At 35.9% G+C, this 6000-nt stretch overlaps 1 protein-coding gene across 5 annotated transcripts in view; it reads left to right on the top strand.

Annotated features, from left to right (window-relative positions):
* TLK1 (tousled like kinase 1) overlaps positions 1–6000 on the top strand; it is a 203894-nt gene that overhangs the window by 89961 nt on the left and 107933 nt on the right. The window lies entirely within an intron of this gene.

The raw sequence follows: 6000 nt of genomic DNA, 5'->3' as shown, positions 1-6000 counted from the left end.
TGTGTGTGTGTGTGTGTGTGTGTGTGTGTGTGTGTGTGTGTGTGTGTAGGAGAGGTGTGTGTGTGTGTAAGAGAGGTAGAGAGAAAATGTTTATTAGAAGGGGCCATGACATACTTCTCTAATGGGTAAAACTGTGGCCTTCATTTATGTTTCCCTAAATTTTTTCTTTATAGAATAGGATGTGGCTCAGTTGGTTAAGTGTCTGCCTTCGGTTTGGGTCATGGTCCCAGGGTCCTGGGATCGAGCCCTGTTTTGGGTTCCTTGCTCGGCGGGAAGCCTGCTTCTCCCTCTCCCACTCCCACTGCTTGTGTTCCCTCTCTCGCTGTCTCTCTCTGTCAAATAAATAAATAAAATTAAAAAAAAAAAAAAGAATAGGATGTGATCTCTAATTTGGGTAGTGACATCTCATTATATTTTTTATGTGAAATTTTGGGTTTATAATACATTTTATGGAGCAGTTTAGTAAGAATAGTAGCATAATTGGGAGACGGGTGGTTGTATTTAGAGATGGGTATTCTTTAAGGATGATATGGTCTTTATAGTGGCTTTTATAATTTCTTTTTCCAAAGTATATTGTATAATAAAGAATTTAGTGGATTATAGTGAAATTACATATTCTTCAGAAAATCTCACCTCTTGTAATTAAGGACCAAATTTCTGATAAGTGTCAGAAGTGACAGTTTGATTCCATAAAAAATTAAAATCTTTGAAATGTGTTTGCTACAGCAGGAGTCAGCAAAGTACCTATTTTTGTATGGTTAAAAAATTGAAAGAATAATACTTTATGATATGTGATATTCAAATTTTAGTGCCCATAAATAAAGTTTTATTGGAACACAGCTGTTTCTGCATTATAATGGCAGAGCAGAGTAGTTGTGACATTCTTATCCCTTCATACAGCTTTTGGTGCACTACAAATTTCAGTGCTGCCGTTATAACTTGACAGTGTTTTGAGTGCCACGTGTATTGCCAGCCTGCAATATTTGTTTTATTTTTTTTATACCAGTGCATATCTATCATGTCAAAACAAGAAAAGAAAAATGGACTCTGAGTGCCATGCTTTTAAGGCACAGTGGAGTGTATATTATTTTGTTGAATTAGCAAAACATTTTTTTATTCAGTGACACTGTAGCTGTTAGAGAAGAATTTATGTTGACATTATTAGACTAAGCATATACCACACTATTCTCAATTCTATTTTCTTAAAGTAACAGTCAGTTTAAAATGGAATATCTTATCACAGCATAATTTCTTCATAAAAATAAAAATTGAAAATGAGGCTGCCACCAAAATAAGTTTCCAAGTGGCTCATTTGTTAGCCAAGCAAGGAAAGCCATTTACTGATGGTGAGTTAATTAAATTGTATTTGACTGCAGCAAAAAAAATGTGTCCAGAAAAAATAAACTTCTTTTAGACTATAAATTTTTTGGCAAGAACAATTGATTTAAGAGTTAAGGACATTTGAAGCAACATCAGTAGTCAATTAAAAAACAAGGCAAGTAATTTATAATGGTTTTCCTTGGCTCTTGCTGAGTTGACAGATGTTATTGATACTATTCAGTTGTTGTTTATTCAAGGTGTCAATGTCAGATTTGAAGTGGCAGAACAATTAAACTCTATGAATAGTCTGTAGAGAACAACTACACACAAGAATATCTTCAAAGTTGAGAAAACACTAAGTACAATCTGAAGTGGAATCTGATAAGATGTGTTAAAACTGATGGTGGTAAAAATATGTGTGGAACAGAAAAAGGCTTAGTTGGATAACTTTACAAAGCTTATAAAAATGTGAGGTGTTCAAAGCTATGGTTATTTGTTGTGTTATTCATCAGTAGGTACTTTGCAGAAAATATTTGAATTTATCATGTGTCACTGAATCAGTATTGTCAGTGGTGGTCTTCATTTGCTCTCATGGTTTTAATTAGCATCAGCTGCGTGAATTTTTGTTGGCCATAGAAGCTGGATATCTTGACTGGCTTTAGTAGTAAAATTGTTTTACAATTTTTTGAGCTTAGGACTGATAATGAAATTTTTCTGAATGAAGCAGGGTGGCCTTCAACCACTATTGTCAAATACTGATTGGCTTTGGAAATTAGCTTTTTCTGAAGATTTAGAAATATTTTTGAATGAATCTAACATAAAATTATGACGCAAAATAGTGCTTACATGTGAACTTTAGCTGCAGTTAAGTCATTTCAGTGACAACTGATGTTTGAATCACAAGTAACATCCAGCTGCTTTACACATTTCTTCTGTCAAAGTGAGATCTTCATTCCCATATGAATTTGCATGAATATATTTTCCACCATCAAACTACAGTTCCAGCAACAATTTTCAGACATTGATGCAAGTGCAAAGAAAGTTTCCATATCTCAAAATCCATTTAATTATGCACTTGAGGAACTTCTACCTAACTTCCAATTGGAAGTGATTATTCTGCAGTGTAGTGACATATTGAAAAGCAAATATCAAAAGAATCTAAGAGACTTCTATAGCTGCCTTCAAAGTAATGAATATACTCATTAAAATCATGTACTTGTGGGTCAATACCAGTATTTAGCAGTACCTATCTGTCAGAAAAGACATTTCAAAGATAAATACATAAAAGCTGATCAACATAATCAGTTGAATATTTGCAAGATTTTGATGATAGGAAACTAAAATTAAGTGTTACCCCAATTCCATTTTTTTATTAGCAGACTTATATTTTGTAATATTATAAAATATACTTATTATATCTTGAATTTTGTCAACAGAAAGTTTATAGGAAGTTTTTCTCTCTCATTATGTAAGTATCTATATGTTTTTGTCCTTGGCCTGCAAAGACTGAAATACAATTGGGCCCTTTTCAGGAAAAGTTTGAGGACCCAGATTCTATAGCAGTGCTTCTCAGACATGAATGCACGTAGTAATTGCCTGAAGATCTTATTAAAATGCAGATTCTGATTTGCTAGGTCTAGGGGTAGGACCCAAGATTTTGCATTTCTTACAAGCATCTGAGGTGATAACAGATGCTGCTGGTCAATGGACTGCATTTTGGGAGGCAGGCTCTAGTATTCAAGGTTCCATTTTTATTTAGACAAGTATGCTAGGGCCTCCGGGATGGCTCAGTCAGTTAAGTGTCTGCCTTCAGCTCAGTTCATGATCCCAGGGTCCTGGGATCGAGCCCCATGTTGAGTTCCCTGCTCAGTGGGGAGCCTGCTTCTCCCTCTTCCTCTGCCTGCCACTCTCCCCCCCCCCCCCGGCTTGTGCTCTCTCTCTCTCTAATAGACAAATAAAATCTTAAAAAAAAAATAGACAAGTATGCTAATATTTGTTAAGTATCTGTTATTTGCCAAGAATTATACCAGGGGTTCTTGCATACATTGCTATTAAAAAGTTGTAAAAACTTGTTAGAAGGTGTTAGAGGTTGGGACTCGTAGGAGTTTTGGTTAGAAACCAATTGTTTGTTTTTCCTCTGTCGTTTAGCTTCCTCTAGGACCTCATGGGGGAGGGTTGAGGTCCTAGAGGAAGCTGTATATCTAAGAAACAAAAACAGGGTTAAACAAAATACTACATTATTAGTTGGTTCAGGTCAAAGTGGGGACTTAGGTCCTCATCTTCTCTGCTAAATTTCAGTGGGCCATCCCATCAACCAGTTACCAAGCCAAAGAGTAGAAATAGTATATAGCACATAAATGTTTTATAAATATTTTCTCTGTGTCTCTTGTTTTTCATTTTTACAACCATGTCTTTTGAACTAGCAAAGTTAAAATTTTGCTGAAGTTCAATTTAATTATTTTTAAAAAATTGTAAGCATTGTGGTAAAGTGTACATAATACAGCATTTACCATTTTAACTATTTTTAGGTGTACAGTTCAGTGCCATTAAGTATATTCACATTATTGTACTATCATCACCATCCATCTCCAGAACTTTTGTATCTTCCCCATTGAAACTCTGTACCCATTAAACACTAACTTCTCATTCCACCATGCCCCTCTGTCTCTGTCAGCCATCATCTACTTTCTGTCTCTGAATTTGACTATTAGGAATCTCATATAAGTGGAATTGTACAATTTTTGTCCTTTTGTGTTTGGCTTATTTCACACTTAGCATAATGTCTTCAAAGTTCATCTATATTGTAACCTGTGTCAAAATTTCCTTTGTTTTTAATGTTGAGTAATATTCCATTTTATGCATAGACCACATTTTGTTAATCCATTCATTCATCGATGGACACTTAGGTTGCTTCTACCTTTTGGCTGTTGTGAATAATGCTGGTATGAACATGGTGTATAAAGATCTATTCTAGTCCTTGCTTTCATTTCTGTTGGGTATATACTCAGAAGTGGACTTTCTGGATCATATGTAATTCTATGTTTAATTTTTTAAGGAACTGCCATATGGTTTTCCCCAATGGTTGCACCAGTTTACGTTCCCACTAGCCATGCACAAAGGTTCAAATTTCTCCACATCCTTACGAACACTTACTATTTTTGGTTCTATTATAGTAGCCATCCTAATGGGTGTGAAGTGATATGTCATTGTGGGTTTTGATTTGCATTTCCCTAATGATTGATATTGAACCTCTTTTCATTTAATTATTGGCCAGTTACATATCTTTGGAGAAATGTCTGTTCATGTCCTCTGCCCATCTATTTTTTAAAGATTTTTTAAGTTTAGTTTTATTTTAGAGAGACAGCAGGTGGAGGGGCAGAGGGAGAGGGAGAGAGATAATCTCACGCAGACTCTGTGCTGAGTGCAGAGCCATACACGGGGCGCAGAGCCCAATATGGGGTTCAATCCTATGACCCTGAGATGATGACCTGAGCCGAAATCAAGAGTCAGATGGATACTCAACTGACTGTGCCACCCCCTCCCATTTTTTTTTTTAAGATTTTATTTATTTATTTGTTTGTTTGTTTATTTGACAGAGCGAGAGAGCACAAGCAGGGGAAGCAGCAGAGGGAGGGGAGAGGGAGAAGCAGGCTTCCTGCTGAGCAGGGAGCCCAATGTGGGACTCGATCCCAGGACCCTGAGATCATGACCTGAGCCAAACGCAGACGCTTAACTGACTGAGCCACCCAGGTCCTTCTCCCCCGCCCACGTTTTAAATTGGGTTGTTTGAGGTTTTTTTTGTTGAATTGTAGGATTTATTTATGTATTCTGCACGGGATCTTGCATTTTTTCCCCAGTTTGATATATAAGAAATCATTGCCAAATCCTCCAAGATCATGATGCTTTACCCTATGTTTTCTTCTAAGAGTTCTATAGTTTTAGGTCTATACATGCAAATGCAAGATCCCTTGGATGTCAAGAAGGAATGGGATCAAAAGCAAAAATTGAAGGCTTCAGCTTTTTAAAGGTAGTTACCTCTTTGAGATGGAAGAAAGAGGAGTGGGCAGAAAATATATATTCAGGTACAGATATATGGAAGTAAACATGGCAGGATGGCCATTATCCATTCAGTCCTCTGTCCAGATAACAATGAAAGGTAATGAAAGCAATTTTAAAAGATAAAATCTATAGGAATAACTGTTAAACTTTAAGATAGAGGAGTGTCAGAGTATGTGGAAGGGGTCTAGTTAGTTTAGTTTGAAAGTGTCCACATGTGATTTGGGATTGCTCCTTATTCCTTTCGAGAACCACTCATTTATGTCAGTTCTAAGGTTTTTTATCAGTAGAGAGTTGGCAGACATGAAAAAAAGAAATTTAAAATTGAACTTTAGCTAGAATTTGTGGTGCTTTAGTCTGCATAGTAGCAATTACATGAGGATGCTAATTTTTCCCCTTTAATTCTCCAGTGATTGGAGTGATTCTCCAGTGATTGGAGTGATTCTCCAGTGATAGCTGTTACCTCAATGATCTGTTTGATATATGCATATTTTTCATTCACCTGATAGAAACTGAAAACTATCAAATGTACCAAAAATCTTTGGGATGTGACAGTCATAAAAAAAATCTTTCCCAGTTTAAAATATAGTCAGATAAGGTATAAATAAACAAAATAACTACTAA

Source organism: Neomonachus schauinslandi, chromosome 3 (genome assembly GCF_002201575.2).
Source record: "Neomonachus schauinslandi chromosome 3, ASM220157v2, whole genome shotgun sequence".
In the NCBI taxonomy this organism is placed as follows: domain Eukaryota; kingdom Metazoa; phylum Chordata; class Mammalia; order Carnivora; family Phocidae; genus Neomonachus; species Neomonachus schauinslandi.
This window is presented reverse-complemented; position numbering and strand designations above follow the sequence as displayed.